The sequence below is a fragment of the Heterodontus francisci genome, chromosome 3, assembly GCF_036365525.1.
Source record: "Heterodontus francisci isolate sHetFra1 chromosome 3, sHetFra1.hap1, whole genome shotgun sequence".
NCBI classification, from domain to species: Eukaryota; Metazoa; Chordata; class Chondrichthyes; order Heterodontiformes; family Heterodontidae; genus Heterodontus; species Heterodontus francisci.
Genome location: NC_090373.1, coordinates 193,482,800 through 193,507,705, shown reverse-complemented (window position 1 = coordinate 193,507,705; position 24,906 = coordinate 193,482,800). Strand labels below are relative to the sequence as shown.

At 46.5% G+C, this 24,906-nt stretch overlaps 7 non-coding genes across 7 annotated transcripts; all 7 read left to right on the top strand.

The window, feature by feature from the left end:
* The first annotated feature begins 86 nt into the window (after positions 1-86).
* Positions 87-205, top strand: LOC137367783 (5S ribosomal RNA). Its single transcript, XR_010974262.1, has one exon. It is a non-coding gene; the product is annotated as a 5S ribosomal RNA (ribosomal RNA).
* Positions 206-6,649: 6,444 nt separating this feature from the next.
* LOC137367478 (5S ribosomal RNA) lies at positions 6,650-6,768 on the top strand. The gene has a single exon (XR_010973970.1). It is a non-coding gene; the product is annotated as a 5S ribosomal RNA (ribosomal RNA).
* Positions 6,769-7,037: 269 nt separating this feature from the next.
* Positions 7,038-7,156, top strand: LOC137367782 (5S ribosomal RNA). Its single transcript, XR_010974261.1, has one exon. It is a non-coding gene; the product is annotated as a 5S ribosomal RNA (ribosomal RNA).
* Positions 7,157-15,054: 7,898 nt separating this feature from the next.
* On the top strand, positions 15,055-15,173 carry LOC137367460 (5S ribosomal RNA). The gene has a single exon (XR_010973953.1). It is a non-coding gene; the product is annotated as a 5S ribosomal RNA (ribosomal RNA).
* A 269-nt stretch (positions 15,174-15,442) lies between these two features.
* Positions 15,443-15,561, top strand: LOC137367781 (5S ribosomal RNA). Its single transcript, XR_010974260.1, has one exon. It is a non-coding gene; the product is annotated as a 5S ribosomal RNA (ribosomal RNA).
* Positions 15,562-22,005: 6,444 nt separating this feature from the next.
* Positions 22,006-22,124, top strand: LOC137367415 (5S ribosomal RNA). The gene has a single exon (XR_010973909.1). It is a non-coding gene; the product is annotated as a 5S ribosomal RNA (ribosomal RNA).
* Positions 22,125-22,393: 269 nt separating this feature from the next.
* LOC137367780 (5S ribosomal RNA) lies at positions 22,394-22,512 on the top strand. The gene has a single exon (XR_010974259.1). It is a non-coding gene; the product is annotated as a 5S ribosomal RNA (ribosomal RNA).
* Positions 22,513-24,906: the final 2,394 nt, after the last annotated feature.

Genomic DNA, 24,906 nt, shown 5'->3' with positions numbered 1-24,906 from the left:
CCGACATATCTGCTCCTCTATCTCGCCCTGACTGTTTGGCGGCCTGTAGTACACTCCCAGCCAAGTGACTGCCCCTGGTAGCTGCTGCCTACGGCCATACTAGTCTGAAAATGCCCGATCTCATCTGATTTCAGAAACTAAGCAGACTCAGGCCTGGTTAGTATTTGGATGGGAGACTGCCTGGGAATACCAGGTGCAGTAGGCTTGTGTGAGTATCTCAGCTTGTGTGAGGATCTTAGCTTGTGTGAGTACCTCAGCTTCACAGAATAATACAGTGCAGAAGAGGCCCTTCGGCCCATCCAGTCTGCACCGATGCATTAAAACACCTGACCTGTCTACCTAATCCCATTTGCCAGCACTTGGCCCATGGCCTTGAATGTTATGACATGTCAAGTGCTCATCCAGGTACTTTTTAAAGGATGTGAGGCAACCCGCCTCTGCCACCCTCCCAGGCAGGGCATTCCAGACCGTCACCACCCTCTGGGTACAAAAGTTCTTCCACAAATCCCCCTTAAACCTCCCGCCCCTCACCCTAAACTTGTGACCCCTCGTAACTGACCCTTCAACTAAGGGGAACAGCTGCTCCCTATCCACCCTGCCCATGCCCCTCATAACCTTGTACACCTCGATCAGGTCACCCCTCAGTCTTCTCTGCTCCAGCGAAAACAACCCAAGCCTATCCAACCTCTCTTCATAGCTTAAATGTTCCATCCCAAGCAACATCCTGGTGAATCGCCTCTGCTCCCACTCCAATGCAATCACATCCTTCCTATAACGTGGTGACCGGAATTGCACACAGTACTCCAGCTGTGGCCTTACCAAAGTTCCGTACAACTCCAACATGACCTCTCTGCTTTTGTAATCTATGCCTCGATTGATAAAGGCAAGTGTCCCATCTGCCTTTTTCACCACCCTATTAACCTGCCCTTCTGCCTTCAGAGATCTATGGACAAACACGCTGAGGTCCCTTTGTTCCTCGGAACTTCTCAGTGTCAGGCCATTCATTGAATCCACAGATGCTGTCAGACCTGCTGAGTTTGTGTTAGGAGCTATGTATAATCATAAAGTACAAAAGCAGGCCATTCAGCCCATCGCACCTATGCCGGCCTTTTGAAAGAGCAATCCAATTAGTCCCACACCACTGCTCTTTTCCCACAGCCCTGTAATTCTTTTTCCGTTCAATTATTTAACCAATTCCCTTCTGAAAATTACTGTTGAATCTGCTTCCACTTCCTTTTCAGACAGTACATTCCAGATCACAACAACACGCTGTGTAAAATAAAATCTCCTGTTGCCTCTGGTTCTTTTGCCAATTACCTTAAATCTGTGGCCTCTGGTTACCAACACCTTCTGCCACTGGAAACAGTTTCTCTGCTTTTACTCTGCCAAAACCATTCACGATTTTGAACACCTCTATTAAATCTCCCTTTAACCTTCTAAACAATCCCAGTTTATCTATTCTCTCCATGTAACTGAAGCCCCTCACACCATCACAGTGCTCAGGTACACTGTGCTGTCTCAGTGCCCCATGCACTATTTAAGCAGATAGTGCTCCTTTTTTTCAATGCAGAGTTGAAGAACTCCCATGTCTCAACTTTACGAGAAGAATGTTGCCAGGACTTTAGCTTTGAGGAAAGTTTGGATAGGTTGGGGTTTTCTGTGGAACTGAGGAGGCTGAGGGAAAATTTAAGTGAGCTGTATAAAATTATGAGAGGTCTAGATAGAGTGGATAACAAGTAGCGATTTCCCTTAGCAAAGAGGGCAATAACCGGGGGCATAGATTTAAAGTAATTGGTTGAATGAAGGATTAGTGGGAAATGAGGAGAAATGTTTTCACCCAGAGGATGGTGAGGGGGTCTGGAACTCACTGTCTGTCAGGGTGGAGGAGGTAAAAACCCACATTCAAAAAATACTTGGATATGTACGACATGCTGTAACCTCCAGAGCTATGGATTAAGAGCTGGTGTTACGTCTTCTTGTTGTTTTCTGATTCCCAGCTGTTGGAAATAATAACACTTGGAAAGAACAAAGAAGAACGAACAGTACAGCACAGGAACAGGCCATTCGGCCCTCCAAGCCTGCGCCGATCTTGATGCCTGCCGAAACTAACACCTTCTGCACTTCTGGGGCCCATATCCCTCTATTCCCTTCTTATTCATATATTTGTCAAGATGTCTCTTAAACGTCGCGATCGTATCTGCTTCCACCACCGCCCCTGGCAGCAAGTTCCAGGCACTCACCACCCTCTGTGTAAAAACCTTGCCTCGCACATCCCCTCTAAACTTTGCCCCTCGCACCTTAAACCTATGTCCCCTAGTAACTGACTCTTCCACCCTGGGAAAAAGCTTCTGACTATCCACTCTGTCCATGCCGCTCATAACTTTGTAAACCTCTTTCATGTCGCCCCTCCACCTCCGTCGTTCCAGTGAAAAAAATCCGAGTTTTTCCAACCTCTCCTCATAGCTAATGCCCTCCAGACCAGGCAACGTCCTGGTAAACCTCCTCTGTACCCTCTCCAAAGCCTCCACGTCCTTCTGGTAGTGTGGCGACTAGAATTGCACACAATATTCTAAGTGTGGCCTAACTAAGGTTCTGTACAGCTGCAACATGACTTGCCAATTTTTATACTCTATGCCCCGACCGATGAAGGCAAGCATGCCGTATGCCTTCTTGACTACCTTCTCCACCTGCGTTGCCACTTTCAGTGACCTGTGGACCTGTACGCCCAGATCTCTCTGCCTGTCAATACTCCTAAGGGTTCTGCCATTTACTGTATACTTCCCACCTGCATTAGACCTTCCAAAATGCATTACCTCACATTTGTCCGGATTAAACTCCATCTGCCATTTCTCCGCCCAAGTCTCCAACCGATCTATATCCTGCTGTATCCTCTGACAATCCTCATCATTATCCGCAACTCCACCTACCTTTGTGTCGTCCGCAAACTTACTAATCAGACCAGCGACATTTTCCTCCAAATCATTTATATATACTACAAAGAGCAAAGGTCCCAGCACTGATCCCTGCCGAACACCACTAGTCACATCCCTCCATTCAGAAAAACACCCATCCACTGTTACCCTCTGTCTTCTGTGACTGAGCCAGTTCTGTATCCATCTTGCCAGCTCACCTCTGATCCCGTGTGACTTCACCTTTTGCACCAGTCTGCCATGCGGGACCTTGTCAAAGGCTTTACTAAAGTCCATATAGACAACATCCACCGCCCTTCCCTCATCAATCATCTTCCTCACTTCCTCAAAAAACTCAATCAAATTAGTAAGACACGACCTCCCCTTCACAAAACCATGCTGTCTCTCACTAATAAGTTTGTTTGTTTCCAAATGGGAGTAAATCCTGTCTCGAAGAATCCTCTCCAATAGTTTCCCTACCACTGACGTAAGGCTCACCGGCCTATAATTTCCTGGATTATCCTTACCACCCTTGAGCTTTTCATTTATTTGTTCAGCCACCATGCTGCCTGCTGTAGGACTGGCCACATGACTCTCTCTCCAGTGCAGCCGTGAATATGGCCCCGCTGGAACACTTGCACATAACAACTAGTTCCTAGCTAATTAGTTCCTAGCACTTTACAGATAGAATAACAATATATAACAGCTGGAAAGTGGGATTAGGTTGAATAGCTCTTTTTCGACTGTCACAGAAATGATGGCCAAATGGCTTCATTCAGTGCTGTAGATGTCTATGTTTACCCCAGGATCCACAGCGTGAGAAGCCACAGAATAAATCAGACAGCAAATGGGAAATCCACACTGGAACGATCAGACGGTGGATTTGCTAATTTGGTGCGTGTTTGGTGCCCTCTTCTGGACATAAACTCAAAATCTCAGCAGTGGGACTGGTCTCCCAAGCAGTAACTGTAAGTTGTCACATTATCCAAGTTGAAGTTGAAGTTACCACCCATAGCTTCAACTAGATGTTTTACACCATTTCTCTTGAATTTCCACCAAAAGTTACAGTAAGAGATTGCAATCAGGGAGGAGGAGTGAGAAATATTAGATGAAATTAACATCATGAGAAAGGAAGTATTAAGAGGTTTGACATCTTTGAAAGTGCATAAATCTCCAGGTGCGGACAGAATGTATCTAAGCTGTTAAGGGAAGCAAGAGAAGAAATAGCGGCGGCTCTGAGCATCGTTTTCCAATTCTCTCTTGCTACAGGTATGGTGCTGGAGGACAGGAGGACAGCTAACGTTGTACCATTGTTTAAAAAGGGAGAAATGGATAGACTGAGTAATTGTAGGCCAGTCAGCCTAACCTCCTTGGTAGGAAAATTATTGAATAAATTCTGAGGAACAGGATAAATCATCATTTAGAAAGACACAGATTAATCAAAGACAGTCAGCATGGATTTGTTAAGGGTAGGTCTTGTCTGACTAACATGATTGAATTTTTTGAACAGGTAGCAAGGAGGGTCAATGAGGGCAGTGCATTTGATGTAGTCTACATGGATTTAGTAAGGCTTTTGATGAGCCACATGGCAGACTGGTCATAAAAGTAAAAGACCATGGGATCCAAAGCAAAGTGGCAAGTTGGATTCAAAACTGACTCAGAGATAGGAAGCAAAGGGTAACGTTTGATGGGTGTTTTTGTGACTGAAAGGTTGTTTCCAGTGGGGTTCTGCAGAGTTCAACACTATGTCCCTTGCTTTTTGTGGTATCTATCAATGATATGGACTTGAATGTAGGGATGTATGATTCAGAAAATGACTGAGTAGTTGATAATAAAGAAGAAAGCTGTCGGCTTTTGCAGTGGATGAGAGTCGGGAGAGCGCAGGGGAGGAATGGAGCCAGCAAGTGGGGGGGGAGGCTTCAGTAACATCTGATGTAGGCTGCAAGCCCCCAATAACTTCCAGGTCCCGCATTTGCAGCTCCGGAGCTTTTTCCTGGGAACAGGCCCAGTTTAATGGCTGCCATCTTGGTTGAGCAGGGAGGAGAGTGCATGCTTGGTCATCTTGGTGACGGCACAGAGAATAGGTGGAGCTTCAGTGTCCCAGTGACCAGGAAAGAAAATTATCGACTCATTGATTTGATTCTCACTCTGTGCACAGGGGCTGGAGAACTGAACCCAGTCGCAATAGCGGGAGGAAAAAACTGTGAATGGAGGAAAGAAATGGTAGAGATGGTGCGATGGGTTTAAATTTCAGCATGGGGAGGAAGGAGAGTGTGTGGGATGGGGATTTACAGCTTTGGGGTAACTTCAGTTACGTGGATAGGTTGGCAAAACTGGGTCTGTTCTCCTTGGAGATGATTAAGAGGAGATTTGATAGAGGTATTCAAAATCATGAGGTGTCTGGACAGAGGAGACGGGAAGAAACTGTTGCCATTGGTGGAAGGATCCAGAGCCAGAGGGCACTGATTTAAGGTCATTGACAAAAGAAGCAAGAGTGACAAGAGGAAAAACATTTTTACACAGCGAGTGGTTAGGATCCGGAATGCACTGATAAGACTGTAGTGGAGGCAATGGAGTGTAATGGAGGCCTTCAAAAGAGAACTGGAGAATTATCTGAGGCTATGGGGAAAAAGCAGGAGAGTGGGGCTAGGTGAATTGCTCTTGCAGATAGTGGCACCGACATGATGGGGTGAAAGGCCATTCTATGATTCTATTCTATGATTGCAGGAATATATCAATGGACCAGTGTGATGGAATCTTTTTGCTGCAAAGCTTGTTTTTTTTCTACCCTGAGAGGAAAACTAGAATTGAAACAAAAACTAGAATTGAAACAGCATCAGAAGCTGGAAAAACAACTTCAGGTTTCCAGGGAAACTGACACTGGTTAGAACCAGATTAAAGGAGACAGAATCCTTCCCAGCTCAAGCAGAGCAGGCAGACAAGGCAGATTAGGCAGGAGTGGCGTGCCATCAAGCAGATGACAGTGAAGACTGAATTCAGAAGCTGTTTCTGTTAGGTAAAGTCGCTGACTAACCAGACCCGGGCAGTTATGAAAGTGCTTCTATTTTTTAATTTTTTTTGAGGACTCGTGGTTGAAGATTCTAGAGATGGATTCCTTTGGAGGACTGAAGTGATTCTATAGATGCTGGACTTGGTTTTTTTTAAAAGATGACTGGAAGAACTTTGTTTAAAAAGAATTACTGGTAGTCACATGTCTTCAGCTAAGTAAACAGCAGGTGTTTTGTGACTGTGGGTGTTGTTTACAGAGAAGTGACTTGTCAAGTGTTCTGGTGGTCTGGAGTGGTTGCGCAGTTGAATTGGTGGATGGCTGCTGTGTGCCTTGGCTCCGGTTGGCCGCCTTGAATTGGTATTTGTCTTTGTATCCCGTATGGCGCGGAGGGAAGGGTTGCTAAGTTGAAGGCGCTGTATGAAAGCAAGTTGCTGGTGTGCTGCCGGTGGCTGTGTTGAAAGAGAATGAGAAAAGAGAGGGTTTTGAATGTGTGGCTGCCGCTTGTGCAGGGTTTGCTGGCAGCAGCGTGGAAGGGAGGAATGTTGAATTGTTGGAGAGTGCAGGGTGGAGGCTGGTGAAGCGTGAGTAGGGCTTGTAGTTTTCATATGTGCCAGGCGGGGAAGGAAGAGAGCAAGGTGGGCAAGATTTGTCAAAAAAAAAATACAGAGACTGGCAAAAAGAAGTGACGGCACCGCATTCCTTGAAGTAAAGAAAAAGGCAGGAAGCTGCTGCCTATGGCCATACTAGTCTGAACATGCCCGATCTCGTCTGATCTCGGAAGCTAAGCAGACTCAGGCCTGGTTAGTACTTGGATGGGAGACTGCCTGGGAATACCAGGTGCAGTAGGCTTTTGCTGCCAGCAGAGGCTGCTGACATAACAGCCCTTCACATACACTCAGGCACACAAGCAATGGGCAAGCTTTTTCTCGCTGGCCCCTGCAGTCTGTGCGCTGATGCCATATTCAGTCAAATGCTGCCTTCATATCAAGGGCAGTCACTCACCCTATTATTTTTACACCTCTCTGAGATTTCCCGACATATCTGCTCCTCTATCTCGCCCTGACTGTTTGGCGGCCTGTAGTACACTCCCAGCCAAGTGACTGCCCCTGGTAGCTGCTGCCTACGGCCATACTAGTCTGAAAATGCCCGATCTCATCTGATTTCAGAAACTAAGCAGACTCAGGCCTGGTTAGTATTTGGATGGGAGACTGCCTGGGAATACCAGGTGCAGTAGGCTTGTGTGAGTATCTCAGCTTGTGTGAGGATCTTAGCTTGTGTGAGTACCTCAGCTTCACAGAATAATACAGTGCAGAAGAGGCCCTTCGGCCCATCCAGTCTGCACCGATGCATTAAAACACCTGACCTGTCTACCTAATCCCATTTGCCAGCACTTGGCCCATGGCCTTGAATGTTATGACATGTCAAGTGCTCATCCAGGTACTTTTTAAAGGATGTGAGGCAACCCGCCTCTGCCACCCTCCCAGGCAGGGCATTCCAGACCGTCACCACCCTCTGGGTACAAAAGTTCTTCCACAAATCCCCCTTAAACCTCCCGCCCCTCACCCTAAACTTGTGACCCCTCGTAACTGACCCTTCAACTAAGGGGAACAGCTGCTCCCTATCCACCCTGCCCATGCCCCTCATAACCTTGTACACCTCGATCAGGTCACCCCTCAGTCTTCTCTGCTCCAGCGAAAACAACCCAAGCCTATCCAACCTCTCTTCATAGCTTAAATGTTCCATCCCAAGCAACATCCTGGTGAATCGCCTCTGCTCCCACTCCAATGCAATCACATCCTTCCTATAACGTGGTGACCAGAATTGCACACAGTACTCCAGCTGTGGCCTTACCAAAGTTCCGTACAACTCCAACATGACCTCTCTGCTTTTGTAATCTATGCCTCGATTGATAAAGGCAAGTGTCCCATCTGCCTTTTTCACCACCCTATTAACCTGCCCTTCTGCCTTCAGAGATCTATGGACAAACACGCCGAGGTCCCTTTGTTCCTCGGAACTTCTCAGTGTCAGGCCATTCATTGAATCCACAGATGCTGTCAGACCTGCTGAGTTTGTGTTAGGAGCTATGTATAATCATAAAGTACAAAAGCAGGCCATTCAGCCCATCGCACCTATGCCGGCCTTTTGAAAGAGCAATCCAATTAGTCCCACACCACTGCTCTTTTCCCACAGCCCTGTAATTCTTTTTCCGTTCAATTATTTAACCAATTCCCTTCTGAAAATTACTGTTGAATCTGCTTCCACTTCCTTTTCAGACAGTACATTCCAGATCACAACAACACGCTGTGTAAAATAAAATCTCCTGTTGCCTCTGGTTCTTTTGCCAATTACCTTAAATCTGTGGCCTCTGGTTACCAACACCTTCTGCCACTGGAAACAGTTTCTCTGCTTTTACTCTGCCAAAACCATTCACGATTTTGAACACCTCTATTAAATCTCCCTTTAACCTTCTAAACAATCCCAGTTTATCTATTCTCTCCATGTAACTGAAGCCCCTCACACCATCACAGTGCTCAGGTACACTGTGCTGTCTCAGTGCCCCATGCACTATTTAAGCAGATAGTGCTCCTTTTTTTCAATGCAGAGTTGAAGAACTCCCATGTCTCAACTTTACGAGAAGAATGTTGCCAGGACTTTAGCTTTGAGGAAAGTTTGGATAGGTTGGGGTTTTCTGTGGAACTGAGGAGGCTGAGGGAAAATTTAAGTGAGCTGTATAAAATTATGAGAGGTCTAGATAGAGTGGATAACAAGTAGCGATTTCCCTTAGCAAAGAGGGCAATAACCGGGGGCATAGATTTAAAGTAATTGGTTGAATGAAGGATTAGTGGGAAATGAGGAGAAATGTTTTCACCCAGAGGATGGTGAGGGGGTCTGGAACTCACTGTCTGTCAGGGTGGAGGAGGTAAAAACCCACATTCAAAAAATACTTGGATATGTACGACATGCTGTAACCTCCAGAGCTATGGATTAAGAGCTGGTGTTACGTCTTCTTGTTGTTTTCTGATTCCCAGCTGTTGGAAATAATAACACTTGGAAAGAACAAAGAAGAAAGAACAGTACAGCACAGGAACAGGCCATTCGGCCCTCCAAGCCTGCGCCGATCTTGATGCCTGCCGAAACTAACATCTTCTGCACTTCTGGGGCCCATATCCCTCTATTCCCTTCTTATTCATATATTTGTCAAGATGTCTCTTAAACGTCGCGATCGTATCTGCTTCCACCACCGCCCCTGGCAGCAAGTTCCAGGCACTCACCACCCTCTGTGTAAAAACCTTGCCTCGCACATCCCCTCTAAACTTTGCCCCTCGCACCTTAAACCTATGTCCCCTAGTAACTGACTCTTCCACCCTGGGAAAAAGCTTCTGACTATCCACTCTGTCCATGCCGCTCATAACTTTGTAAACCTCTTTCATGTCGCCCCTCCACCTCCGTCGTTCCAGTGAAAAAAATCCGAGTTTTTCCAACCTCTCCTCATAGCTAATGCCCTCCAGACCAGGCAACGTCCTGGTAAACCTCCTCTGTACCCTCTCCAAAGCCTCCACGTCCTTCTGGTAGTGTGGCGACTAGAATTGCACACAATATTCTAAGTGTGGCCTAACTAAGGTTCTGTACAGCTGCAACATGACTTGCCAATTTTTATACTCTATGCCCCGACCGATGAAGGCAAGCATGCCGTATGCCTTCTTGACTACCTTCTCCACCTGCGTTGCCACTTTCAGTGACCTGTGGACCTGTACGCCCAGATCTCTCTGCCTGTCAATACTCCTAAGGGTTCTGCCATTTACTGTATACTTCCCACCTGCATTAGACCTTCCAAAATGCATTACCTCACATTTGTCCGGATTAAACTCCATCTGCCATTTCTCCGCCCAAGTCTCCAACCGATCTATATCCTGCTGTATCCTCTGACAATCCTCATCATTATCCGCAACTCCACCTACCTTTGTGTCGTCCGCAAACTTACTAATCAGACCAGCGACATTTTCCTCCAAATCATTTATATATACTACAAAGAGCAAAGGTCCCAGCACTGATCCCTGCCGAACACCACTAGTCACATCCCTCCATTCAGAAAAACACCCATCCACTGTTACCCTCTGTCTTCTGTGACTGAGCCAGTTCTGTATCCATCTTGCCAGCTCACCTCTGATCCCGTGTGACTTCACCTTTTGCACCAGTCTGCCATGCGGGACCTTGTCAAAGGCTTTACTAAAGTCCATATAGACAACATCCACCGCCCTTCCCTCATCAATCATCTTCCTCACTTCCTCAAAAAACTCAATCAAATTAGTAAGACACGACCTCCCCTTCACAAAACCATGCTGTCTCTCACTAATAAGTTTGTTTGTTTCCAAATGGGAGTAAATCCTGTCTCGAAGAATCCTCTCCAATAGTTTCCCTACCACTGACGTAAGGCTCACCGGCCTATCATTTCCTGGATTATCCTTACCACCCTTGAGCTTTTCATTTATTTGTTCAGCCACCATGCTGCCTGCTGTAGGACTGGCCACATGACTCTCTCTCCAGTGCAGCCGTGAATGTGGCCCCGCTGGAACACTTGCACATAACAACTAGTTCCTAGCTAATTAGTTCCTAGCACTTTCTTTCTTTCTTTTGGGCCTCCTTATCTCGAGAGACAATGGATACGCGCCTGGAGGTGGTCAGTGGTTTGTGAAGCAGCGCCTGGAGTGGCTATAAAGGCCAATTCTGGAGTGACAGGCTCTTCCACAGGTGCTGCAGAGAAATTTGTTTGTTGGGGCTGTTGCACAGTTGGCTCTCCCCTTGCGCCTCTGTCTTTTTTCCTGCCAACTACTAAGTCTCTTCGACTCGCCACAATTTAGCCCTGTCTTTATGGCTGCCCGCCAGCTCTGGCGAATGCTGGCAACTGACTCCCACGACTTGTGATCAATGTCACACGATTTCATGTCGCGTTTGCAGACGTCTTTATAACGGAGACATGGACGGCCGGTGGGTCTGATACCAGTGGCGAGCTCGCTGTACAATGTGTCTTTGGGGATCCTGCCATCTTCCATGCGGCTCACATGGCCAAGCCATCTCAAGCGCCGCTGACTCAGTAGTGTGTATAAGCTGGGGATGTTGGCCGCTTCAAGGACTTCTGTGTTGGAGATATAGTCCTGCCACCTGATGCCAAGTATTCTCCGAAGGCAGCGAAGATGGAATGAATTGAGACGTCGCTCTTGGCTGGCATACGTTGTCCAGGCCTCGCTGCCGTAGAGCAAGGTACTGAGGACACAGGCCTGATACACTCGGACTTTTGTGTTCCGTGTCAGTGCGCCATTTTCCCACACTCTCTTGGCCAGTCTGAACATAGCAGTGGAAGCCTTACCCATGCGCTTGTTGATTTCTGCATCTAGAGACAGGTTACTGGTGATAGTTGAGCCTAGGTAGGTGAACTCTTGAACCACTTCCAGAGCGTGGTCGCCAATATTGATGGATGGAGCATTTCTGACATCCTGCCCCATGATGTTCGTTTTCTTGAGGCTGATGGTTAGGCCAAATTCATTGCAGGCAGACGCAAACCTGTCGATGAGACTCTGCAGGCATTCTTCAGTGTGAGATGTTAAAGCAGCATCGTCAGCAAAGAGGAGTTCTCTGATGAGGACTTTCCGTACTTTGGACTTCGCTCTTAGACGGGCAAGGTTGAACAACCTGCCCCCTGATCTTGTGTGGAGGAAAATTCCTTCTTCAGAGGATTTGAACGCATGTGAAAGCAGCAGGGAGAAGAAAATCCCAAAAAGTGTGGGTGCGAGAACACAGCCCTGTTTCACACCACTCAGGATAGGAAAGGGCTCTGATGAGGAGCCACCATGTTGAATTGTGCCTTTCATATTGTCATGGAATGAGGTGATGATACTTAGTAGCTTTGGTGGACATCCGATCTTTTCTAGTAGTCTGAAGAGACCACGTCTGCTGACGAGGTCAAAGGCTTTGGTGAGATCAATGAAAGCAATGTAGAGGGGCATCTGTTGTTCACGGCATTTCTCCTGTATCTGACGAAGGGAGAACAGCATGTCAATAGTCGATCTCTCTCCTAGCACTTTACAGATAGAATAACAATATATAACAGCTGGAAAGTGGGATTAGGTTGAATAGCTCTTTTTCGACTGTCACAGAAATGATGGCCAAATGGCTTCATTCAGTGCTGTAGATGTCTCTGTTTACCCCAGGATCCACAGCGTGAGAAGCCACAGAATAAATCAGACAGCAAATGGGAAATCCACACTGGAACGATCAGACGGTGGATTTGCTAATTTGGTGCGTGTTTGGTGCCCTCTTCTGGACATAAACTCAAAATCTCAGCAGTGGGACTGGTCTCCCAAGCAGTAACTGTTAAGTTGTCACATTATCCAAGTTGAAGTTACCACCCATAGCTTCAACTAGATGTTTTACACCATTTCTCTTGAATTTCCACCAAAAGTTACAGTAAGAGATTGCAATCAGGGAGGAGGAGTGAGAAATATTAGATGAAATTAACATCATGAGAAAGGAAGTATTAAGAGGTTTGACATCTTTGAAAGTGCATAAATCTCCAGGTGCGGACAGAATGTATCTAAGCTGTTAAGGGAAGCAAGAGAAGAAATAGCGGCGGCTCTGAGCATCGTTTTCCAATTCTCTCTTGCTACAGGTATGGTGCTGGAGGACAGGAGGACAGCTAACGTTGTACCATTGTTTAAAAAGGGAGAAATGGATAGACTGAGTAATTGTAGGCCAGTCAGCCTAACCTCCTTGGTAGGAAAATTATTGAATAAATTCTGAGGAACAGGATAAATCATCATTTAGAAAGACACAGATTAATCAAAGACAGTCAGCATGGATTTGTTAAGGGTAGGTCTTGTCTGACTAACATGATTGAATTTTTTGAACAGGTAGCAAGGAGGGTCAATGAGGGCAGTGCATTTGATGTAGTCTACATGGATTTAGTAAGGCTTTTGATGAGCCACATGGCAGACTGGTCATAAAAGTAAAAGACCATGGGATCCAAAGCAAAGTGGCAAGTTGGATTCAAAACTGACTCAGAGATAGGAAGCAAAGGGTAACGTTTGATGGGTGTTTTTGTGACTGAAAGGTTGTTTCCAGTGGGGTTCTGCAGAGTTCAACACTATGTCCCTTGCTTTTTGTGGTATCTATCAATGATATGGACTTGAATGTAGGGATGTATGATTCAGAAAATGACTGAGTAGTTGATAATAAAGAAGAAAGCTGTCGGCTTTTGCAGTGGATGAGAGTCGGGAGAGCGCAGGGGAGGAATGGAGCCAGCAAGTGGGGGGGGAGGCTTCAGTAACATCTGATGTAGGCTGCAAGCCCCCAATAACTTCCAGGTCCCGCATTTGCAGCTCCGGAGCTTTTTCCTGGGAACAGGCCCAGTTTAATGGCTGCCATCTTGGTTGAGCAGGGAGGAGAGTGCATGCTTGGTCATCTTGGTGACGGCACAGAGAATAGGTGGAGCTTCAGTGTCCCAGTGACCAGGAAAGAAAATTATCGACTCATTGATTTGATTCTCACTCTGTGCACAGGGGCTGGAGAACTGAACCCAGTCGCAATAGCGGGAGGAAAAAACTGTGAATGGAGGAAAGAAATGGTAGAGATGGTGCGATGGGTTTAAATTTCAGCATGGGGAGGAAGGAGAGTGTGTGGGATGGGGATTTACAGCTTTGGGGTAACTTCAGTTACGTGGATAGGTTGGCAAAACTGGGTCTGTTCTCCTTGGAGATGATTAAGAGGAGATTTGATAGAGGTATTCAAAATCATGAGGTGTCTGCACAGAGGAGACGGGAAGAAACTGTTGCCATTGGTGGAAGGATCCAGAGCCAGAGGGCACTGATTTAAGGTCATTGACAAAAGAAGCAAGAGTGACAAGAGGAAAAACATTTTTACACAGCGAGTGGTTAGGATCCGGAATGCACTGATAAGACTGTAGTGGAGGCAATGGAGTGTAATGGAGGCCTTCAAAAGAGAACTGGAGAATTATCTGAGGCTATGGGGAAAAAGCAGGAGAGTGGGGCTAGGTGAATTGCTCTTGCAGATAGTGGCACCGACATGATGGGGTGAAAGGCCATTCTATGATTCTATTCTATGATTGCAGGAATATATCAATGGACCAGTGTGATGGAATCTTTTTGCTGCAAAGCTTGTTTTTTTTCTACCCTGAGAGGAAAACTAGAATTGAAACAAAAACTAGAATTGAAACAGCATCAGAAGCTGGAAAAACAACTTCAGGTTTCCAGGGAAACTGACACTGGTTAGAACCAGATTAAAGGAGACAGAATCCTTGCCAGCTCAAGCAGAGCAGGCAGACAAGGCAGATTAGGCAGGAGTGGCGTGCCATCAAGCAGATGACAGTGAAGACTGAACTCAGAAGCTGTTTCTGTTAGGTAAAGTCGCTGACTAACCAGACCCGGGCAGTTATGAAAGTGCTTCTATTTTTTAATTTTTTTTGAGGACTCGTGGTTGAAGATTCTAGAGATGGATTCCTTTGGAGGACTGAAGTGATTCCATAGATGTTGGACTTGGTTTTTTTTAAAAGATGACTGGAAGAACTTTGTTTAAAAAGAATTACTGGTAGTCACATGTCTTCAGCTAAGTAAACAGCAGGTGTTTTGTGACTGTGGGTGTTGTTTACAGAGAAGTGACTTGTCAAGTGTTCTGGTGGTCTGGAGTGGTTGCGCAGTTGAATTGGTGGATGGCTGCTGTGTGCCTTGGCTCCGGTTGGCCGCCTTGAATTGGTATTTGTCTTTGTATCCCGTATGGCGCGGAGGGAAGGGTTGCTAAGTTGAAGGCGCTGTATGAAAGCAAGTTGCTGGTGTGCTGCCGGTGGCTGTGTTGAAAGAGAATGAGAAAAGAGAGGGTTTTGAATGTGTGGCTGCCGCTTGTGCAGGGTTTGCTGGCAGCAGCGTGGAAGGGAGGAATGTTGAATTGTTGGAGAGTGCAGGGTGGAGGCTGGTGAAGCGTGAGTAGGGCTTGTAGTTTTCAGATGTGCCAGGCGGGGAAGGAAGAGAGCAAGGTGGGCAAGATTTGTCAAAAAAAAAATACAGAGACTGGCAAAAAGAAGTGACGGCACCGCATGCCTTGAAGTAAAGAAAAAGGCAGGAAGCTGCTGCCTACGGCCATACTAGTCTGAACACGCCCGATCTCGTCTGATCTTGGAAGCTAAGCAGACTCAGGCCTGGTTAGTACTTGGATGGGAGACTGCCTGGGAATACCAGGTGCAGTAGGCTTTTGCTGCCAGCAGAGGCTGCTGACATAACAGCCCTTCACATGCACTCAGGCACACAAGCAATGGGCAAGCTTTTTCTCGCTGGCCCCTGCAGTCTGTGCGCTGATGCCATATTCAGTCAAATGCTGCCTTCATATCAAGGGCAGTCACTCACCCTATTATTTTTACACCTCTCTGAGATTTCCCGACATATCTGCTCCTCTATCTCGCCCTGACTGTTTGGCGGCCTGTAGTACACTCCCAGCCAAGTGACTGCCCCTGGTAGCTGCTGCCTACGGCCATACTAGTCTGAAAATGCCCGATCTCATCTGATTTCAGAAACTAAGCAGACTCAGGCCTGGTTAGTATTTGGATGGGAGACTGCCTGGGAATACCAGGTGCAGTAGGCTTGTGTGAGTATCTCAGCTTGTGTGAGGATCTTAGCTTGTGTGAGTACCTCAGCTTCACAGAATAATACAGTGCAGAAGAGGCCCTTCGGCCCATCCAGTCTGCACCGATGCATTAAAACACCTGACCTGTCTACCTAATCCCATTTGCCAGCACTTGGCCCATGGCCTTGAATGTTATGACATGTCAAGTGCTCATCCAGGTACTTTTTAAAGGATGTGAGGCAACCCGCCTCTGCCACCCTCCCAGGCAGGGCATTCCAGACCGTCACCACCCTCTGGGTACAAAAGTTCTTCCACAAATCCCCCTTAAACCTCCCGCCCCTCACCCTAAACTTGTGACCCCTCGTAACTGACCCTTCAACTAAGGGGAACAGCTGCTCCCTATCCACCCTGCCCATGCCCCTCATAACCTTGTACACCTCGATCAGGTCACCCCTCAGTCTTCTCTGCTCCAGCGAAAACAACCCAAGCCTATCCAACCTCTCTTCATAGCTTAAATGTTCCATCCCAGGCAACATCCTGGTGAATCGCCTCTGCTCCCCCTCCAATGCAATCACATCCTTCCTATAACGTGGTGACCAGAATTGCACACAGTACTCCAGCTGTGGCCTTACCAAAGTTCCGTACAACTCCAACATGACCTCTCTGCTTTTGTAATCTATGCCTCGATTGATAAAGGCAAGTGTCCCATCTGCCTTTTTCACCACCCTATTAACCTGCCCTTCTGCCTTCAGAGATCTATGGACAAACACGCCGAGGTCCCTTTGTTCCTCGGAACTTCTCAGTGTCAGGCCATTCATTGAATCCACAGATGCTGTCAGACCTGCTGAGTTTGTGTTAGGAGCTATGTATAATCATAAAGTACAAAAGCAGGCCATTCAGCCCATCGCACCTATGCCGGCCTTTTGAAAGAGCAATCCAATTAGTCCCACACCACTGCTCTTTTCCCACAGCCCTGTAATTCTTTTTCCGTTCAATTATTTAACCAATTCCCTTCTGAAAATTACTGTTGAATCTGCTTCCACTTCCTTTTCAGACAGTACATTCCAGATCACAACAACACGCTGTGTAAAATAAAATCTCCTGTTGCCTCTGGTTCTTTTGCCAATTACCTTAAATCTGTGGCCTCTGGTTACCAACACCTTCTGCCACTGGAAACAGTTTCTCTGCTTTTACTCTGCCAAAACCATTCACGATTTTGAACATCTCTATTAAATCTCCCTTTAACCTTCTAAACAATCCCAGTTTATCTATTCTCTCCATGTAACTGAAGCCCCTCACACCATCACAGTGCTCAGGTACACTGTGCTGTCTCAGTGCCCCATGCACTATTTAAGCAGATAGTGCTCCTTTTTTTCAATGCAGAGTTGAAGAACTCCCATGTCTCAACTTTACGAGAAGAATGTTGCCAGGACTTTAGCTTTGAGGAAAGTTTGGATAGGTTGGGGTTTTCTGTGGAACTGAGGAGGCTGAGGGAAAATTTAAGTGAGCTGTATAAAATTATGAGAGGTCTAGATAGAGTGGATAACAAGTAGCGATTTCCCTTAGCAAAGAGGGCAATAACCGGGGGCATAGATTTAAAGTAATTGGTTGAATGAAGGATTAGTGGGAAATGAGGAGAAATGTTTTCACCCAGAGGATGGTGAGGGGGTCTGGAACTCACTGTCTGTCAGGGTGGAGGAGGTAAAAACCCACATTCAAAAAATACTTGGATATGTACGACATGCTGTAACCTCCAGAGCTATGGATTAAGAGCTGGTGTTACGTCTTCTTGTTGTTTTCTGATTCCCAGCTGTTGGAAATAATAACACTTGGAAAGAACAAAGAAGAAAGAACAGTACAGCACAGGAACAGGCCATTCGGCCCTCCAAGCCTGCGCCGATCTTGATGCCTGCCGAAACTAACATCTTCTGCACTTCTGGGGCCCATATCCCTCTATTCCCTTCTTATTCATATATTTGTCAAGATGTCTCTTAAACGTCGCGATCGTATCTGCTTCCACCACCGCCCCTGGCAGCAAGTTCCAGGCACTCACCACCCTCTGTGTAAAAACCTTGCCTCGCACATCCCCTCTAAACTTTGCCCCTCGCACCTTAAACCTATGTCCCCTAGTAACTGACTCTTCCACCCTGGGAAAAAGCTTCTGACTATCCACTCTGTCCATGCCGCTCATAACTTTGTAAACCTCTTTCATGTCGCCCCTCCACCTCCGTCGTTCCAGTGAAAAAAATCCGAGTTTTTCCAACCTCTCCTCATAGCTAATGCCCTCCAGACCAGGCAACGTCCTGGTAAACCTCCTCTGTACCCTCTCCAAAGCCTCCACGTCCTTCTGGTAGTGTGGCGACTAGAATTGCACACAATATTCTAAGTGTGGCCGAACTAAGGTTCTGTACAGCTGCAACATGACTTGCCAATTTTTATACTCTATGCCCCGACCGATGAAGGCAAGCATGCCGTATGCCTTCTTGACTACCTTATCCACCTGCGTTGCCACTTTCAGTGACCTGTGGACCTGTACGCCCAGATCTCTCTGCCTGTCAATACTCCTAAGGGTTCTGCCATTTACTGTATACTTCCCACCTGCATTAGACCTTCCAAAATGCATTACCTCACATTTGTCCGGATTAAACTCCATCTGCCATTTCTCCGCCCAAGTCTCCAACCGATCTATATCCTGCTGTATCCTCTGACAATCCTCATCATTATCCGCAACTCCACCTACCTTTGTGTCGTCCGCAAACTTACTAATCAGACCAGCGACATTTTCCTCCAAATCATTTATATATACTACAAAGAGCAAAGGTCCCAGCACTGATCCCTGCCGAACACCACTAGTCACATCCCTCCATTCAGAAAAACACCCATCCACTGTTACCCTCTGTCTTCTGTGACTGAGCCAGTTCTGTATCCATCTTGCCAGCTCACCTCTGATCCCGTGTGACTTCACCTTTTGCACCAGTCTGCCATGCGGGACCTTGTCAAAGGCTTTACTAAAGTCCATATAGACAACATCCACCGCCCTTCCCTCATCAATCATCTTCCTCACTTCCTCAAAAAACTCAATCAAATTAGTAAGACACGACCTCCCCTTCACAAAACCATGCTGTCTCTCACTAATAAGTTTGTTTGTTTCCAAATGGGAGTAAATCCTGTCTCGAAGAATCCTCTCCAATAGTTTCCCTACCACTGACGTAAGGCTCACCGGCCTATAATTTCCTGGATTATCCTTACCACCCTTGAGCTTTTCATTTATTTGTTCAGCCACCATGCTGCCTGCTGTAGGACTGGCCACATGACTCTCTCTCCAGTGCAGCCGTGAATGTGGCCCCGCTGGAACACTTGCACATAACAACTAGTTCCTAGCTAATTAGTTCCTAGCACTTTACAGATAGAATAACAATATATAACAGCTGGAAAGTGGGATTAGGTTGAATAGCTCTTTTTTGACTGTCACAGAAATGATGGCCAAATGGCTTCATTCAGTGCTGTAGATGTCTCTGTTTACCCCAGGATCCACAGCGTGAGAAGCCACAGAATAAATCAGACAGCAAATGGGAAATCCACACTGGAACGATCAGACGGTGGATTTGCTAATTTGGTGCGTGTTTGGTGCCCTCTTCTGGACATAAACTCAAAATCTCAGCAGTGGGACTGGTCTCCCAAGCAGTAACTGTAAGTTGTCACATTATCCAAGTTGAAGTTGAAGTTACCACCCATAGCTTCAACTAGATGTTTTACACCATTTCTCTTGAATTTCCACCAAAAGTTACAGTAAGAGATTGCAATCAGGGAGGAGGAGTGAGAAATATTAGATGAAATTAACATCATGAGAAAGGAAGTATTAAGAGGTTTGACATCTTTGAAAGTGCATAAATCTCCAGGTGCGGACAGAATGTATCTAAGCTGTTAAGGGAAGCAAGAGAAGAAATAGCGGCGGCTCTGAGCATCGTTTTCCAATTCTCTCTTGCTACAGGTATGGTGCTGGAGGACAGGAGGACAGCTAACGTTGTACCATTGTTTAAAAAGGGAGAAATGGATAGACTGAGTAATTGTAGGCCAGTCAGCCTAACCTCCTTGGTAGGAAAATTATTGAATAAATTCTGAGGAACAGGATAAATCATCATTTAGAAAGACACAGATTAATCAAAGACAGTCAGCATGGATTTGTTAAGGGTAGGTCTTGTCTGACTAACATGATTGAATTTTTTGAACAGGTAGCAAGGAGGGTCAATGAGGGCAGTGCATTTGATGTAGTCTACATGGATTTAGTAAGGCTTTTGATGAGCCACATGGCAGTCTGGTCATAAAAGTAAAAGACCATGGGATCCAAAGCAAAGTGGCAAGTTGGATTCAAAACTGACTCAGAGATAGGAAGCAAAGGGTAACGTTTGATGGGTGTTTTTGTGACTGAAAGGTTGTTTCCAGTGGGGTTCTGCAGAGTTCAACACTATGTCCCTTGCTTTTTGTGGTATCTATCAATGATATGGACTTGAATGTAGGGATGTATGATTCAGAAAATGACTGAGTAGTTGATAATAAAGAAGAAAGCTGTCGGCTTTTGCAGTGGATGAGAGTCGGGAGAGCGCAGGGGAGGAATGGAGCCAGCAAGTGGGGGGGGAGGCTTCAGTAACATCTGATGTAGGCTGCAAGCCCCCAATAACTTCCAGGTCCCGCATTTGCAGCTCCGGAGCTTTTTCCTGGGAACAGGCCCAGTTTAATGGCTGCCATCTTGGTTGAGCAGGGAGGAGAGTGCATGCTTGGTCATCTTGGTGACGGCACAGAGAATAGGTGGAGCTTCAGTGTCCCAGTGACCAGGAAAGAAAATTATCGACTCATTGATTTGATTCTCACTCTGTGCACAGGGGCTGGAGAACTGAACCCAGTCGCAATAGCGGGAGGAAAAAACTGTGAATGGAGGAAAGAAATGGTAGAGATGGTGCGATGGGTTTAAATTTCAGCATGGGGAGGAAGGAGAGTGTGTGGGATGGGGATTTACAGCTTTGGGGTAACTTCAGTTACGTGGATAGGTTGGCAAAACTGGGTCTGTTCTCCTTGGAGATGATTAAGAGGAGATTTGATAGAGGTATTCAAAATCATGAGGTGTCTGGACAGAGGAGACGGGAAGAAACTGTTGCCATTGGTGGAAGGATCCAGAGCCAGAGGGCACTGATTTAAGGTCATTGACAAAAGAAGCAAGAGTGACAAGAGGAAAAACATTTTTACACAGCGAGTGGTTAGGATCCGGAATGCACTGATAAGACTGTAGTGGAGGCAATGGAGTGTAATGGAGGCCTTCAAAAGAGAACTGGAGAATTATCTGAGGCTATGGGGAAAAAGCAGGAGAGTGGGGCTAGGTGAATTGCTCTTGCAGATAGTGGCACCGACATGATGGGGTGAAAGGCCATTCTATGATTCTATTCTATGATTGCAGGAATATATCAATGGACCAGTGTGATGGAATCTTTTTGCTGCAAAGCTTGTTTTTTTTCTACCCTGAGAGGAAAACTAGAATTGAAACAAAAACTAGAATTGAAACAGCATCAGAAGCTGGAAAAACAACTTCAGGTTTCCAGGGAAACTGACACTGGTTAGAACCAGATTAAAGGAGACAGAATCCTTCCCAGCTCAAGCAGAGCAGGCAGACAAGGCAGATTAGGCAGGAGTGGCGTGCCATCAAGCAGATGACAGTGAAGACTGAATTCAGAAGCTGTTTCTGTTAGGTAAAGTCACTGACTAACCAGACCCGGGCAGTTATGAAAGTGCTTCTATTTTTTAATTTTTTTTGAGGACTCGTGGTTGAAGATTCTAGAGATGGATTCCTTTGGAGGACTGAAGTGATTCCATAGATGCTGGACTTGGTTTTTTTTAAAAGATGACTGGAAGAACTTTGTTTAAAAAGAATTACTGGTAGTCACATGTCTTCAGCTAAGTAAACAGCAGGTGTTTTGTGACTGTGGGTGTTGTTTACAGAGAAGTGACTTGTCAAGTGTTCTGGTGGTCTGGAGTGGTTGCGCAGTTGAATTGGTGGATGGCTGCTGTGTGCCTTGGCTCCGGTTGGCCGCCTTGAATTGGTATTTGTCTTTGTATCCCGTATGGCGCGGAGGGAAGGGTTGCTAAGTTGAAGGCGCTGTATGAAAGCAAGTTGCTGGTGTGCTGCCGGTGGCTGTGTTGAAAGAGAATGAGAAAAGAGAGGGTTTTGAATGTGTGGCTGCCGCTTGTGCAGGGTTTGCTGGCAGCAGCGTGGAAGGGAGGAATGTTGAATTGTTGGAGAGTGCAGGGTGGAGGCTGGTGAAGCGTGAGTAGGGCTTGTAGTTTTCAGATGTGCCAGGCGGGGAAGGAAGAGAGCAAGGTGGGCAAGATTTGTCAAAAAAAAAATACAGAGACTGGCAAAAAGAAGTGACGGCACCGCATGCCTTGAAGTAAAGAAAAAGGCAGGAAGCTGCTGCCTACGGCCATACTAGTCTGAACACGCCTGATCTCGTCTGATCTCGGAAGCTAAGCAGACTCAGGCCTGGTTAGTACTTGGATGGGAGACTGCCTGGGAATACCAGGTGCAGTAGGCTTTTGCTGCCAGCAGAGGCTGCTGACATAACAGCCCTTCACATACACTCAGGCACACAAGCAATGGGCAAGCTTTTTCTCGCTGGCCCCTGCAGTCTGTGCGCTGATGCCATATTCAGTCAAATGCTGCCTTCATATCAAGGGCAGTCACTCACCCTATTATTTTTACACCTCTCTGAGATTTCCCGACATATCTGCTCCTCTATCTCGCCCTGACTGTTTGGCGGCCTGTAGTACACTCCCAGCCAAGTGACTGCCCCTGGTAGCTGCTGCCTACGGCCATACTAGTCTGAAAATGCCCGATCTCATCTGATTTCAGAAACTAAGCAGACTCAGGCCTGGTTAGTATTTGGATGGGAGACTGCCTGGGAATACCAGGTGCAGTAGGCTTGTGTGAGTATCTCAGCTTGTGTGAGGATCTTAGCTTGTGTGAGTACCTCAGCTTCACAGAATAATACAGTGCAGAAGAGGCCCTTCGGCCCATCCAGTCTGCACTGATGCATTAAAACACCTGACCTGTCTACCTAATCCCATTTGCCAGCACTTGGCCCATGGCCTTGAATGTTATGACATGTCAAGTGCTCATCCAGGTACTTTTTAAAGGATGTGAGGCAACCCGCCTCTGCCACCCTCCCAGGCAGGGCATTCCAGACCGTCACCACCCTCTGGGTACAAAAGTTCTTCCACAAATCCCCCTTAAACCTCCCGCCCCTCACCCTAAACTTGTGACCCCTCGTAACTGACCCTTCAACTAAGGGGAACAGCTGCTCCCTATCCACCCTGCCCATGCCCCTCATAACCTTGTACACCTCGATCAGGTCACCCCTCAGTCTTCTCTGCTCCAGCGAAAACAACCCAAGCCTATCCAACCTCTCTTCATAGCTTAAATGTTCCATCCCAGGCAACATCCTGGTGAATCGCCTCTGCTCCCCCTCCAATGCAATCACATCCTTCCTATAACGTGGTGACCAGAATTGCACACAGTACTCCAGCTGTGGCCTTACCAAAGTTCCGTACAACTCCAACATGACCTCTCTGCTTTTGTAATCTATGCCTCGATTGATAAAGGCAAGTGTCCCATCTGCCTTTTTCACCACCCTATTAACCTGCCCTTCTGCCTTCAGAGATCTATGGACAAACACGCCGAGGTCCCTTTGTTCCTCGGAACTTCTCAGTGTCAGGCCATTCATTGAATCCACAGATGCTGTCAGACCTGCTGAGTTTGTGTTAGGAGCTATGTATAATCATAAAGTACAAAAGCAGGCCATTCAGCCCATCGCACCTATGCCGGCCTTTTGAAAGAGCAATCCAATTAGTCCCACACCACTGCTCTTTTCCCACAGCCCTGTAATTCTTTTTCCGTTCAATTATTTAACCAATTCCCTTCTGAAAATTACTGTTGAATCTGCTTCCACTTCCTTTTCAGACAGTACATTCCAGATCACAACAACACGCTGTGTAAAATAAAATCTCCTGTTGCCTCTGGTTCTTTTGCCAATTACCTTAAATCTGTGGCCTCTGGTTACCAACACCTTCTGCCACTGGAAACAGTTTCTCTGCTTTTACTCTGCCAAAACCATTCACGATTTTGAACATCTCTATTAAATCTCCCTTTAACCTTCTAAACAATCCCAGTTTATCTATTCTCTCCATGTAACTGAAGCCCCTCACACCATCACAGTGCTCAGGTACACTGTGCTGTCTCAGTGCCCCATGCACTATTTAAGCAGATAGTGCTCCTTTTTTTCAATGCAGAGTTGAAGAACTCCCATGTCTCAACTTTACGAGAAGAATGTTGCCAGGACTTTAGCTTTGAGGAAAGTTTGGATAGGTTGGGGTTTTCTGTGGAACTGAGGAGGCTGAGGGAAAATTTAAGTGAGCTGTATAAAATTATGAGAGGTCTAGATAGAGTGGATAACAAGTAGCGATTTCCCTTAGCAAAGAGGGCAATAACCGGGGGCATAGATTTAAAGTAATTGGTTGAATGAAGGATTAGTGGGAAATGAGGAGAAATGTTTTCACCCAGAGGATGGTGAGGGGGTCTGGAACTCACTGTCTGTCAGGGTGGAGGAGGTAAAAACCCACATTCAAAAAATACTTGGATATGTACGACATGCTGTAACCTCCAGAGCTATGGATTAAGAGCTGGTGTTACGTCTTCTTGTTGTTTTCTGATTCCCAGCTGTTGGAAATAATAACACTTGGAAAGAACAAAGAAGAAAGAACAGTACAGCACAGGAACAGGCCATTCGGCCCTCCAAGCCTGCGCCGATCTTGATGCCTGCCGAAACTAACACCTTCTGCACTTCTGGGGCCCATATCCCTCTATTCCCTTCTTATTCATATATTTGTCAAGATGTCTCTTAAACGTCGCGATCGTATCTGCTTCCACCACCGCCCCTGGCAGCAAGTTCCAGGCACTCACCACCCTCTGTGTAAAAACCTTGCCTCGCACATCCCCTCTAAACTTTGCCCCTCGCACCTTAAACCTATGTCCCCTAGTAACTGACTCTTCCACCCTGGGAAAAAGCTTCTGACTATCCACTCTGTCCATGCCGCTCATAACTTTGTAAACCTCTTTCATGTCGCCCCTCCACCTCCGTCGTTCCAGTGAAAAAAATCCGAGTTTTTCCAACCTCTCCTCATAGCTAATGCCCTCCAGACCAGGCAACGTCCTGGTAAACCTCCTCTGTACCCTCTCCAAAGCCTCCACGTCCTTCTGGTAGTGTGGCGACTAGAATTGCACACAATATTCTAAGTGTGGCCTAACTAAGGTTCTGTACA